Here is a 15,097-nt window from a genome sequence, read left to right as displayed (position 1 = left end):
TCGAGTCTGGAACCAATGAGCGATAAACGAGGGATCACTAAAACAGCCAAATAACGACGGAACATGGCAACAAGAGTCCAAGCTGTCGTGACAATGTGGTCAAAAACAAGGTAATATACATACAAGCTAATATACAATAATTAGTAATATCTAGCTAATATCTTTGGTGATCAAACCACAAAGACCACCGACGTGTGAATGATTTATATGGAATAGTTTGCAATATGAATATATTAGTATTCATGGTATACAAGCATGACACTGAGCGGCCATATTGGCTGTGGAGGAAGTGCATCATTCAGGACAAGAGCGAGCGAGAGGCTTGAATGAGGACAAAACCGGCTCCATCCTCCTTGGGTGAGGGGTGGGGGGGGGGGGGGGGGGGGGGGGTTGAAATGGACTAACTGGACTTGCTGCTCACTTTGCCAACGCTACTCAACCCGACCCGTTTCTATTAGAACAAAGTTGCCAGACGCCGCGGTCTTACGGGTGCAACCCAAACGCGGCGCCTTCGTCTTTCTCGTTACGTGCAACCAAGCGGCAGAGCCAAGGACTGCAATACGTGTGCTTTGTATTCTTTGTATTCTTTAGCGTGCTGCCGGAGGACACAAAACAGCGCTCATTGATTTGGGGGCGAAAGTCTGGTCGATACACACACACACACACACACACAACATGGAGGAAGGGGGCGGGGAATCACACACACACACACGCGCAGTCAGCTGCCACTGGAGACGAAGCAGGTGATCATAGCTGCATCATTTGTTCCCACACAAGCATGCACACGTATATGATGGGATGCGAGCTGAATTCCGTAAGGCAGCTCCTTGACTGGAGGGGAGGCGTGTCTTAGCGTTAAATCCTTTATCAAGTAGCCGGCAAATCAAACATTGATTTTCATGAGCTGTTGTGCCCGAGGGCAATGAGGATCATGTACCCCCCCTCCCCCACACCCCCACCAACCCCCACCACCCACACACACTGTAAGCAAACATGAAGTGGAGATGTTGTGCGTGATGGCAACTGCTGCAAACCAAACAGACCCAACAACTGTGCTAACCATCTTTGGCAGAGGTAGGGAACCTACGGCTCGGGAGCCAGGTAGGGCTCTTTTGATGACTGTATCTGGCTCTCAAGCGTTTCTTACCACAATAAAAATGTATGTTTGCTAACATTTTAAAGTAAACATCACAGAAATCACTGTTAAAAATATTAAAAATCAACAACTTTCTTATGCGGGGCGGCACGGCGATCTGGTGGTTAGTGCGCAGACCTCACAGCTAGGAGACCAGGGTTCGGTCCCCGCCCTCGGCCATCTCTGTGTGGAGTTTGCATGTTCTCCCCGTGCATGCGTGGGTTTTCTCCGGGTACTCCGGTTTCCTCCCACATTCCAAAAACATGCTAGGTTAATTGGCCATTCCAAATTGTCCATAGGTATGAATGCGAGTGTGAATGGTTGTTTGTCTATATGTGCCCTGTGATTGGCTGGCGACCAGTCCAGGGTGTACCCCGCCTCTCGCCCGAAGACAGCTGGGATAGGCTCCAGCACCCCCCGCGACCCTCGTGAGGAAAAAGCGGTAGAAAATGAATGAATGAATGAAGGAACTTTCTTATGCATTTTAATCCGTCCATTTATTTTCTACTGCAATACGGCCGACCATATCCATCTTTCCTGATGATATTTTCCAGGTCAAACACCAAAACTCGATTATTACTGGGTAATGTGGTAGTGTACCTCGGTCATTAAGATGTAAATGTAAACTTTCCTCCTTTAGTCAAATAGCTAAAGCTGCAGAACCAAGCCTTCTGACGAAGATGGCCAAAAGAATGAAATATACTGAGTACGGTGCAAAACCATGCAGCAGCAGAAGTTGCATTAATGGCAGAAAGTATTAGATTTATTATTAGACACTGCGCTGCTCACGAAAGTGTGCTGGCCACACCCCATTGGCGTGGGGTAGTGTGCCTGGTCTACGTAATTAGAGCCCATTATATCTAAAACTGTTGGTCTTACATAAAAATGCACACATTTTATTGCATTCAATGTTTAAAAAAATGTATATGGCTCTCACAGATACACATTTTAAAATATCTGGTCTTCATGGCTCTTGTAGCCAAAAAGGTTCCCGACCCCTGATCTTTGGTATCGAACACGGTTGCATCGTCGTTGCCGATTAATTCATGGCGACACCGCCATCTTTCTGCTGTAATCGAGTCGGGAAACAATATGGGGAATCCGATGGCGAGCACGTGAGCGCCCCCCCCTGAAAATATCGCCACAGCTGTTAACGTCACCGCCTCAGTCGAACGGCAGCATCTGACACCAGATTAGGCACCCTTAAAAATAACCCAAAGGAAATTGGTCCATGACACAACTGGTCAAAGTGGTCTTAGGGGTTATTTGTACATCTCGTATGTCATAGATGAGCAATGGAAGGATCCACTTCATCAGCTATCCATTATTCACCCAAAAAGACCCCAAAAATAGGACATGTTTGTTTTGGGCTGCGTAGTGTGAAGGAAAGTCACACCAAGACGCTTCATGCAGGGGGGTGGCCACAGACTACAGGCTGTGGTGGCACGAGTAATAAGTGTCGGCATATGACGCGTCTTTTCTTTCTTTTTTTTTTTTATTGCAAACATTCTAATGGTTTTATTTCATTTGAATTATTTCATGCATCAGATTCCAATTGAGTGCATCCCATAATCAGTTCCCAGTTCCACATGTCCAAAAGGAGTAGGAAGAAGCAAAGCTTATTAAATCCTACCCCTCCATCTGGTACTTTTACAATCACTAACTGTTACATTTGTTCACTTCCTGCTTTCCTAATATCATTTTAATTTTTTTTACATTTATTTTATTAATTTTATGATTTTTTGCGTGCATTGGAGGTGGAATGTCTACCAACAGGAGATAAAAAAGATTAAAAAAAAAGAAGACAGGAAAAAAATAATAAAAACAAAAATTGGTAATACAATAATAGTACAGTCACATAATTGTGCTATATTGGTGAGAAAAAGAGAGAAAAAACATGTATAGATATAATAATAAAGGTAAATTAAGTTAAACAAAAAATACTAAATAAAGAATGCTAATTAACAAATTGATCATAAAATAAATACAAAAAACAATTGTGTCTGTTTGCTGATCGCTTAACTGAAAGGCATAAATTGGCCGCAATTTGAGCACCCCCGCCACGCACCCCCTCACCCCACAGCCGAAACCCAGACAAGGCGCCGTACTTCGCCCCTCCACCCCAATCCTAGTTCTCGTTTTGTCCCATTTCCCATTTTTCTTCCTGCATTTGTGTCGTGCATTAAAATAAGCATAGCGCTTACCCTATGCTTTCATGGGTGTTTTATTTATTTGATTTTATTTATTATTATATATATATATATATATATATGACGTGTCTTTTCACCAAAATCGGTCAATTGATTGACACATTCCTAAGTTTTTGTTCATATTTTTGGGTGTCTGGAACAGTCATGGCTCCCTACGGTAAAAATAGCCTCAGCTTGCGTACGTTTTGATCGATTTCTTCCATTAGTTCCAAAAGGTTTGAGATACCACCGTAAACTACCGACTACCAAAAAGGCTAAGCAGGACCTTCAAACTCCTTCTCTCATCAACTCCTGACAAAAGGAAAAGCAAGTCCTCATGTTGAACTGGAAGATGGAAAACACCAAACCCCGATGACATGGAAGCATTGTGACATTTCGAGGCGGGACTCACAGGAAATCATGTAAGAGATACATGAGCACATAATGGAAAGCACCGCTGGTGGGGGCGGGAGGGGGCGGGGGGGTAAGGAAAAGGTTCCTGTGTAGGAATTCCAAACAAAACGGAAAAGACGTGCCTTATGTAACTGTCAGTGCTGGACTACGTCTAAGATTGTCACGGTGTTTCCGTGGAGTTCTTCCACATGACATCCCTCCCTGTGACCACGGGTCGATTCCACTGGATGGTTGCCGTCATAAACATAAGATAAGATAAGATAAGATTTTTTAAAGTTTTTCCCGCTGATTGAGGTGAGGGAATGTTGCATTGTTATTCCTGTGCAGGTTAGTTAGTGCAGGAGCCCCCCCTCACCAGACAAGACCCTCACCCCACCCGCTTCGCCCTCCCTTTCCCTCCCCATGAATCAACAGTGCAAGACTTTGACCCCCGGAGGCCCCCGGAGCAGCCGGGTGACCCCGGCTGAAATGTGAGCCGTTAGCTTTCCACTCTGAGGGTGAAAGCGGACAACCTGACCCGACTCAATGGGGGGGGGTACGCAGACGTAAACACACAAAACAAAACACAGACGCACCAAAACATAGACACCTGCATCCATCATGCGTCTACGTGATGATGAGGCCGCCACCCCTTTCCACCAAAACAGGAAGCCCACCTAAAAAAGGGCTTTAGCTGTTTAAAAAGGGGCGGCGGCCTTGCTGGGAATCTTCTTATTCACGTTCAGGTCCTCGCAGGAAGGAGCGCAACGCATCTAAAGCTAAACAGGCAATGCTCGGGACGTTAAATAAGAGTACGTTACGGGAAGTTTGGGGTCGAGTCCGACCTTCCGGAAGGAATAAATGAGGCTCACCGAGGCTCCACTGTACTTCCGTGAGCAGCCATGTCACATCCGATGTCACAATAAGGCCCCATTTCCTCTTCTATTGTTATCACACATTTCCTGTCTTTCATTCATTTCATTTCCTGATGGTTTCCGTGTTCACGGAATCATGGAATTAGCCGATAAAAACTAAACCTACTAAGTGGAATCTCGTGGACCTAATGTGAATGAAATGAATGTTTGTGTGGGGAAGCATTTCCATGGCGGACTGCTCAAGCATGGTGGAATGTCATCACAAACAATAACACCATGGAGGGTGCATGGAAGCTAGCTGGGTTAGCTTAGTTTAGCAGAGCATACTGGCGTGGTTGTGTGTGTGTGTGTGTGTGTGTGTGTGTGTGTCTGTACGCGTGTGTTGACACTGTGTCGTGTTTCACTACTTGTTCATGTAAACCAGCGTTTTACGATGCTAGCGTAGTTAAAGTTCGGGAAGCTCGTTTATTCTCCCCTCCCAGCTCAACAAACATTCCCTGCCTACAAAAAAAAAGTTGAATTATGTAAACAAAATAAGTGTCGTTAAAAATATCAACTGGAATTGCATGAGTGACTACATCTTCCTTAACCGCATTACAGTTAGCAGTGGCTGACATTAGCAACGTTAGCCTAGCTACGTTTGCTTCCGAATTACTGGACTATTAATCATCTATGCCGGGGGTGGGCAAACTTTTTGACTCGCGGGCCGCATTGATATAACAAATTTGGGGGGGGGGGGGGGGGGGGGGGGGGACTATATATTTTACACGTAACAGTCCACCTGGTATTATTGTATCTGTAAAATTGTCATGCAATCTGCTATTATTATTTATTATTTTATATTTAAATACATTTTATTTTAATTATTATAGTATTTTATTATTTTTAAAATATTTAAATATAATATAATATTTAAATATATATTTTATAATATATTATATTAAATATAATATTTTTTAAAATATTTAAATATAATATTTTTAAAATAATAAAATACTATAATAATTAAAATAAAATTAAAATAATAATTATTATATTATTATTATGTAAAATATGCAAATATAACAATATTATTATATATAATTAATATAATAATTAGCATTAATATAATAAATCTAATCATCATAATAGTTATAATAATAATATAATTATTATTATTTTAATTTTTATTATTATTATGTGCTTGTGTCTCTTTTTTCAGGAGCACTTTGTAAACAACAGACCATGTCAAACAACGAAATTGATACAACCATCAAAAGGTTGGCTCAGGCCATGATGCCAGGTTGTATGTTGACTTTAAATTAAATACTTTGGAAAGATTGGGCGGGCCGTATTCAAACACTTGGCGGGCCGGATGTGGCCCCCCGGGCCGTAGTTTGCCCACCCCTGGTCTATGCGGTTAAAATTAGTGTCCAAAATAAATTTGGAAAAAATCAAACATATTTTATAGGGCAGTACTTCCTGCCATCACACAAAAACTGCATTTTCCGTCCAAAGGTCCCGACTTCTTCTGTAAATTGCACCACTTTGGGGACCCTGAGGGGGGGGGGTTACACAACCAGCTGGTGGTCCCTAAGTAAAGGGAAGATCAGGTTCCGATAAGACGTCTTATTGATGGGGTTGCTCCAATAAAGTGATCTGTGGTAGAATGTGAAAAGGTTGGGTGGGGGGTGGGGTGGGGGTGGGGGGGTCCAAACAAGCGTTATCTTTGCAGCAATAAGGATAAAGATTCTTTTAACAGGATTTGGCCTGACCCACCACATTATAGCTGGGAGCTGATGCAGCAGTCTGCAGCCAGAACTGGATCATTTTTCATCTCCAAATCTGCTTTGGCATGGTCAGGAGTGCCAGTGTGTGTGTGTGTGGGGGGGGGGGGGGGGGGGGGGGGGGGTGTCTTTGTGGGGAGGGGTTGGGCCCGCCAGCCAGGGTAGCATTGTGGTCCAATCTCGGGTGTTTTTTTTAATGGTGCGACTCTGACAACACAAGGCTGGGTCTTCCCTCACTGCTCAGCTGAGCAATCAGGTCACCTCGTCTTGACAGACACACACACACACACACACACACACACACACACACACACACACAAAGCCGTAAACATGCACAGTACATGCAGCCCGCAGCTGTTGCCAGTGATGTCAGTCCAGATTTGGCCAAAGTGGCCTTTTGTTTCTGAGGAAGGAACCCAGAAGAGAGTCAACGCTCCATTTGGCAGGGAACAATCCCAGCATTTCATAATAGTAATAACTACAAAAGCTGCACCAAGCGCCATATTTCCCCCCGTATTGTCATTTATATCATTAGTCCGACATTTATTTCATACACACGTGTAAATTAATTGACCGTAAAAACTATTGGATTCTTGATGATATCGATATTACTTCACCGGCTCTTCACAAAACGTCAAAAGGTCCTCAGGTCCCAACTCCAAAGGTCCCCTCTTGATTCATATCCTGGGATCATACCATCCAGAATTATCCCATGACCCGGATCATTCATTCATTCATTTTCTACCGTTTTTCCTCACGAGGGTCGCGGGGGTGCTGGAGCCTATCCCAGCTGTCTTCGGGCGTAAGGCGGGGTACACCCTGGACTGGTCGCCAGCCAATCACAGGGCACATATAGACAAACAACCATTCACACTCACATTCATACCTATGGACAATTTGGAATCGCCAATTAACCTAGCATGTTTTTGGAATGACGCGGCACGGTGGTCTAGTGGTTAGCGCGCAGACCTCACAGCTAGGAGACCAGGGTTCAATCTCACCTTCGGGCATCTCTGTGTGGAGTTTGCATGTTCTCCCCGTGCATGCGTGGGTTTTCTCCGGGTACTCCGGTTTCCTCCCACATTCCAAAAACATGCTAGGTTAATTAGCCACTCCAAATTGTCCATAGGTATGAATGTGAGTGTGAATGGTTGTTTGTCTATATGTGCCCTGGGATTGGCTGGCGACCAGTCCAGGGTGTACCCCGCCTTACGCCCGAAGACAGCTGGGATAGGCTCCAGCACCCCCGCGACCCTCGTGAGGAAAAGCGGTAGAAAATGAATGAATGAATGTTTCCGGAGAAAACCCACGCATGCACGGGGAGAACATGCAAACTCCACACAGAGATGCCCGAGGGTGGGATTGAACCCTGGTCTCCTAGCTGTGAGGTCTGCGCGCTAACCCCTAGACCACCGTGCCTGACCCGCCCCTGACCCGGATCAGTCTTTGATATTTTATAGAACCTGTTGGAAACTTCTCCTGTATTTTTTTTTCTAAGTCTTCTGACCATTTTTGTGGAGTTATATGCACAAATGCCAAAAATGGTCCTCTCTCGTAATATTAAAGAATTATTAAAAAAAAAAAAAACTCCTGGATCCAGACGGTGATTCGGAGCACCCCCCCAAATCGAATTACTTCTTTCTTATTCTATTTATGATCATTCCTGAAAATTTCATCCAAATCCATTCTGGACTTTTCAGGTTATTTTGAAGACAAACAAAATAAAATAATAAACACTGGCAAAAACATAACCTCCTTAGCGGTGTGAGGATGTTTGGGTTACATACAAGTTGGAGATGATTTTTAATCGGATGTGACGACCGTGCAAATACGAATGATGAATTTATTGATGAACGTTACGGCTGCCACATAACAATAAACATAACATAACATAAACGACTGGAAATTACAATAACCCAAGGAAAAGCAAGTACCAATCACAATCCTATTGTTGACCAAAAAAGAAAAAAAATGGACTTGCATGAGGAATTATTACGATAATATCCCAAAAAAGGGAACTTCTTGAACATCCTGGTACTTTCAAGTCAAAATGCAAACAAGAAAAATCTACTTTCTGCAGCAATTAGCTCTCTAGCGCCTCTTAATGAGCCGCCTTTTCTACAGTAGTAAAGTCTGTGGTGTCATGTTCCGTGCAGCCAAATCACAGAGGTGGGGGGGGGGGCTTTTACGGAATGAGCTGCACCCCCTCGTTGATCGAGGAAAAGCTCGGCCCACGTTCCCATACGCACGGTTGTGCGTGCACGCGCGTGTGTGCACTCCGAGATACACGCGTCACCTGCTGACATGCGATACAAAGCCGACACGACACACCGTGGGGGTGGGGTGGGGGGGTGTACTACGCTGCTGGTAAATAATTCTCCACTCCCCTGACACGTCACGCTGCGACTGGCAACCCGAGGAAGGAAGGCTTTGCTCTGACAGGCGTCAGACTTCAGCAGGGGCGTGCTAACTTTTTCACTGAGGGCCGCACGCTGAAAAATGAAAGGATGCATGTCGTTATGCTAACACGTTGTACATATTTCAAGATAAAAACTCCATCGCAGCTTTGGGATGTACGTTAGATGAAAGAGTCGACTGTTAATATCCACGCCACTCTGCCGTTTTTTTTAGTTTATGGATTATGGAAGTATTTCAACTTTTTCTTTAAAAAAAACAAAACATTTTTTTTCTCAAAATATGACTTGAAGAAAACTTTTTTTTTGATAATATTTGAACTTTCCTGCTACTAAAATTATATTATTTAATTAAATAATATAATTTAATTATATTTATATTATATTCAAAATATAATATTTATAATATAATATTTAATTAAATAATAATAAATAATAATAATAATTTTATGATGTTCTCAGGAAATGACAACTTTTTTTCTCTTCATATTTTGATTTTATTCTTACCGATTTTTTTCTATTCTTATTGAATAAAATTTAAATACAAAAAATATACAAAATCAAAATAAAAATATAATAAAATATAATAAATATACCACATTTATTGGCAAATACAATACAGGTGATGATTTGAGGTATTTTTTTAAACATTCTAATAAATAAATGTCATTTTTCATGACAATTTTCAAACCTATTTTAATTTTTTTATGTCAGAATTTCTTTCAATTCTTGTTTCTACGGTTATCGTAACACTCAAATTAAGTCAAAGCCAAAATTTGAAAAAAAATCTAAAACCTAAAAATGAAAGGAGAACTCCCTAATTGAGCACCAAACCTGGAAAGGGGAGGTCCCTTTCGATGCCATTTCCTGTTCTGTGGTTATCATTACACTTTCCTCTTTGCCACACTTACTACAATCAAGCGCATCAAAGATCATCTATTTGTTAACATTGTAACTCTTCTTATGTGAGGGTTGCTGCTAACTCGGTAATAAAATGACGGCGGCGAGCTTACGGGCCAGCGGAGCAAACATCTGATGTTGGAGGTCAGATTGTTGCGCCCCGCTACGATATTTTTAAAGAGCGACGCCATAGCCGTGTTTAGAGAAGCAATTTCTGGAGGCGGAACAAAAGGGCAGAGGTCACACAGAACACAAAAGCTCCGTCCAAAATATGAGAGCAGAAAGGGGGGGGGGGGGGGGGGGCGCTGCGAAGTCAAATAGAAAATCATTTGTAGGGATTTTATAGACGGCAGATTTAACGTCCATCTGATGGCAAAAAAAGAGAGATCAGAATTAATCCTCTTAGTCGTTTGTTTGCTAATCTGATTTGGTCTGATTTTTTGAGGCTGCTATGTGAGGTTGTGGTTGGTTACTGATGCTGCCTCTGGACCTCACCTCCAGCATCACAACATCATGGAACCCCCCCATACCAACCCCCACCCCCCCCACACATCGGCGCAGTCAATCCCAAATCATGTCTGCGAAATGATCCCCCCCGCCCCCACCGTGTCGGAGCGCCACGCTACAGCACGCTCCACATAAATGACCTACTTTGCACATTAACACACATTCACGTGCGGGCCCCGCGTCGGGGGCGGCTTCCTCGTCGGTGAACCCTGGCGTGTCACCGCTTAGAAACGTCTGCCTTCTTTGAACACCGTGGGCCAAAAAAACGCCGCGGGGGAAGCGACCCGATGCTAAAACGACAACGCTTCTTGGCAAGGAGACGACGTTTATCCAAGAGGAGACTGTGGGCAGCAAGAAGACAGCAGTAGAGTCAACAATATACTCATTAACACATTATAATGGGACCTTTTGTACACATCTGGACACCACGGCTCGGATATTTTGGGAGGTTCTAGGACGGAAACACGGGAAAATACTAATAATAAAATGATTGTCTACTGGGCGGCACGGCGGTCTGGTGGTTAGTGCGCAGACCTCACAGCTAGGAGACCAGGGTTCAATTCCCACCCTCGGCCATCTCTGTGTGGAGTTTGCATGTTCTCCCCGTGCATGCGTGGGTTTTCTCCGGGTACTCCGGTTTCCTCCCACATTCCAAAAACATGCTAGGTTAATTAGCCACTCCAAATTGTCCATAGGTATGAATGTGAGTGTGAATGGTTGTTTGTCTATATGTGCCCTGTGATTGGCTGGCCACCAGTCCTGGGTGTACCCCGCCTCTCGCCCGAAGACAGCTGCGACCCTCGTGAGGAAAAGCGGTAGAAAATGAATGAATGAATGATTGTCTACTGCAAATTTTCTTCTTTGCTTTTATGTTTTTGAAACGCACAAGCAGGCAAAAAACGAGCCTTCTAATTAGCGGACGCCAGCACCGGCAGCATCCGGGGCGTCCTTCGGTGTCGTTTGTGCCACACAAGCGAAGACAGAACATCCCGGGAGTGGGATGTCGTGCGCAACAAGGAATAACGTGATGTGTGGCGTCATGCCACTTGCAGACACAAACACACGCACGGCATCAAACACAATGCAACACAACGCCGCAGCAGAAAGTCAACAAGGCTTTGGACACGCGTCGTATTGGCGAGGGAGGACGCTTGAGTGCACGGAAGCACGCCGCCTGACATGGATAAATGTGTACGTTCTTCCTCTTTTCCGCTCTCGCTCTCTCTCTCACACGCACACACCAACACACGCACACTGCAACCAAACTTGCTCACGGCGCATGCTAAGGAAATGTAGTAAATGCATCATCTGATATGCATGACTTGAGGTTTCAGCACGGCGGTCTTTTCTCCTCTTGGAAATCGCAGGTTGCATCCATAATTTACGTCGGGCCTCCGTCTGTTCCTCCCCTTCTTTTACCCCCCCACCCCCCCACACCCCCCTCTTCGCACTCCTGGCAATCTGGCTTTTTGCAGCTTAGCTCATTAGCATATTGCACAATGTGCAGATGCCACCAAAAATGATTCACCTTGCAGCGTTTTTGATGCTGTTGTGCACAAACACAAACGACTCTGTCAACATTTTTCTGCGCAGCGGCCCGAACCAAAGCGCGGGGACAAAAAGTCTCAATTCGGGTGGGGGGGGTGGTGGGGGGGTGTTGGTGTTCCGCTTCAAAACAGTCCGTCAGCAAACGTCGCGGCTCATGCTAACCAAGAACAATAACAAAAGGAGATGAAGGATCTCCTGTGTTCACCTCCATGCAATCCTACCAATGTTATCCCACAGGAGACTGAGGGCAGCCGAGCAGAGACTGTGGAGTACAACTACAGCATCGCCCAACTCTATGGCTGGGTTGCTATTGGCGACATCGAGTCTGTTTTTAATACAGTTGACCCAAATATAGGACAGCCCTGAAAATAAAGCAATGCCTTATTTATGGGGGCTAATTGCTTCCAGACCGTGATAAGCGAGTCTCCACCAAGTTTGACTTGTTTTGAATTGGATACTTTGGTAGTTAGAGCCTAAAAAACCTGTTTGCCACCTTCCATATAGACTTTTAAACATTATTAGAGACCTCTAGACATGAAATAACACCCCTATAATCACCTTTAAGCTCCTAATACCCAATATGACAGACAAAAAGACAAAATAAGACATAGAAACTCTGTTTGCCACCTTGTACATAGACTTTTAAACATTATTAGAGACCTCTAGAAATGAAATAACACCCCTATAATCATCTTTACACTCCTATTACCCAATGTGGTAGCCAAAAAGACAAAATAAGAAATAGAAACCCTATTTACCACCTTCTGAATACGCTTTGAAACATTATTATTGACATCTAGATATTAAATAACACCTCTATAATCACCTTTACAATCACCTTTATAATCCTATTACCCAATATGGCTGACATAAAGACAAATTAATACATAGAAACTCTATTTGCTACCTTCTAAATACACTTTTAAACATTATTAGAAACCTTTAGAATTGAAATAACAGCCCTATAGTCACCTTTACGCTCCTATTACCCAATATGGTAAAGAAAAAGACAAAATAAGAAATAAAATCCTTGTTTACCCCACCTTCTAAATACGCTTTGAAACATTATTATTGACATCTAGATATTAAATAACACCCCTATAACCACCTTTATGATCATATTACCCAATATGGTAGACATAAAAAGACAAATTAAGACATAGAAACTCTGTTTGCCACCTTCCAAATACGCTTATAAACATTATTAGAGACCTCTAGACATGGAATAACACCCCTATAGTCACTGTTACACTCCTATTACGCAATACGGTAGAGAAAAAGACAAAATAAGAAATAGAAACCCTGTTTACCAACTTCCATATACACTTTTAAACATTATTAGAGACCTCTAGACATAGAATAACACCCCTATAGTCACCTTCACACTCCAATTACCCAATATGGTAGACATGATAAGAGAATATAAGACATAAATAATACTTGTGTGTTGTAGTAAATGTGTTGCAGTGCCAGGGGACGGAAAGTAGCATCGGGGGTTCAGAGTCGAGTTTTAGCATGCTGACTGTTTTGGCCACAACAGTGGTTGGGATCATTGTGGCTAATGGGATGTGGTTCAAACCTGCCAAAAAGGCCTGTTGTTGCGGCAATCAGGTCTGGTGCTTGTGTGTCTCACTCAATATTCCAGCAACATTGCTGACAGCCAGCGTGGAATAAAAGCAGGATCCTTACCGTGGAGGAGGGCGTTCCTGTGTTTGGCTTTGACAAATTCAGTTCCTTAATCCTCATCGATCACGGCCCCCCCCCCCCCCGCCACGTCTGAAATGAAACAAAAAGCGAGAAGAAACGTGAAGAAAGTGTGAGGAACAAACAACAACAAGAAAAGCGACACATGAAATCTGCTTTCCAGCGATAGCGGAACAAGCGTCTGGGTGGCGTGCTTTATCGAGATGTAATAAAGCACCCCTGTCGCGCGTCTGACAGATTGGAGGCGTCTAACAAGGACTGACAGCGCTGGAGACGACGTGCCCCCCCCCACCGTCGCCCCCCCCCCCTCTCTAATCCCTGACAAATATCACACATAAAACACTTGAAATGACAAAACGCACGTTGATTTCCTGGCGTTGCGGCGTTGCCAAAGCAGCTGTCGGTTGAGTCTGTTCCGGCTTTGCTGGGTTCCACTCCAGCCTCGCCGCGTCCGCACCGATGTCTGGCGGTTGAAATGGCGGCGGCACATTTGGGGGCCTTAAATATCTTTACAGGCGACATTTAATTACTGTTAACGCCAGCCGGCTAAATACGCCTCTATGAGGCCAATTAAATTAGTCATATGGCTTTTAATTAACCAAATACAATCTGATATTGGAATTTCACACTCGGATGTGGGAAACGGAGAGAGAGGGGGCACTTGAGCGCAGAGAAAAGCTCGGGGCTCGTTAGGAAGTCTTTTAGAGGGCTTCTCGTGGAGGTTTGCACTTTGGACCCAAGCAGGTATGGCCGCCATGTTTACTGTTTACGTTACTGCAGTGGAGGAAACGTTTAAGCGGCGTACAACATGGCATTCTTCACTCATCGCCTGCTGACGCAAAGAAACAGGAAATGGAAATGCGCTACTTGGCCGCAACCAGCAGAGGCGCTGTCAATCATTCATTTCATTCCTTTGTTGTCATTAGCTTAGCTTGGAGGCCTTTTTTTTTAGCATAGAAAACCAGCTTACTACCTTCTAAATTCAGATTTTAATATTATTAGAGACCTGTAGACATGCAATAACACCCCTATAGTTATCTTTATACAAATATTAGCAAATATAGTCAAAATAATGAGAAAATAAGACATACCTGTATAACGGCATAAATCGGACTCCCACATGTTAGCATTGGGAGAGTTTTTTTTGGTTTTTTTTAGGATAGAAAACCAGCTTACTACCTTCTAAATTCAGCTTTTAATATTATTAGAGCCCTGTACACATTCTCTAGAGAGAATGTTAGCATTGGGATAGTTTTTTTTAGCATAGAAAACCAGTTTACTACCTTCTAAATTCAGCTTTTAACATTATTAGAGCCCTGTACACATGAGATAACACCCCTATAGTCATCCTTATGCAAATATTAGCCAATATAGTGAAAATAAGACATATCTGTATAACGGCATAAATAGGAGTCCCGCATGTTAGCATTGGGAGAGTTCTTTTTGTTGTTTTTTTAGCATAGAAAACCAGCTTACTACCTTCTAAATTCAGCTTTTAACATTATTAGAGTCTCGTACACATGAGATAACACCCCTATAGTCATCTTTACACAAATACTAGCCAATATAGTCAAATTAAGACATACCTGTATAACAGCATAAATAGGACTCCCACATGTTAGCATTGGGAGAGTTTTTTTTAGCATAGAAAACCAGTTTACTACCT

The 15,097-nt window shown here is 43.4% G+C and overlaps 1 protein-coding gene across 4 annotated transcripts in view; it reads right to left on the bottom strand.

Annotated features, from left to right (window-relative positions):
* The window catches only part of LOC131108276 (zinc finger MIZ domain-containing protein 1-like), a 108,674-nt gene that overhangs the window by 44,352 nt on the left and 49,225 nt on the right, over positions 1-15,097 (bottom strand). For 3 of the 4 annotated variants that reach the window (XM_058059209.1, XM_058059205.1, XM_058059210.1), the window contains exon 3: positions 13,417-13,503. The exons of the other annotated variant lie outside the window; for it this stretch is intronic. The gene's annotated coding sequence lies outside the window, so the exon portion shown is untranslated. The remainder of the gene's footprint in view (positions 1-13,416; positions 13,504-15,097) is intronic. 4 annotated transcript variants of the gene reach the window in all.

This window comes from Doryrhamphus excisus, chromosome 20 (genome assembly GCF_030265055.1).
Source record: "Doryrhamphus excisus isolate RoL2022-K1 chromosome 20, RoL_Dexc_1.0, whole genome shotgun sequence".
NCBI classification, from domain to species: Eukaryota; Metazoa; Chordata; class Actinopteri; order Syngnathiformes; family Syngnathidae; genus Doryrhamphus; species Doryrhamphus excisus.
This window is presented reverse-complemented; position numbering and strand designations above follow the sequence as displayed.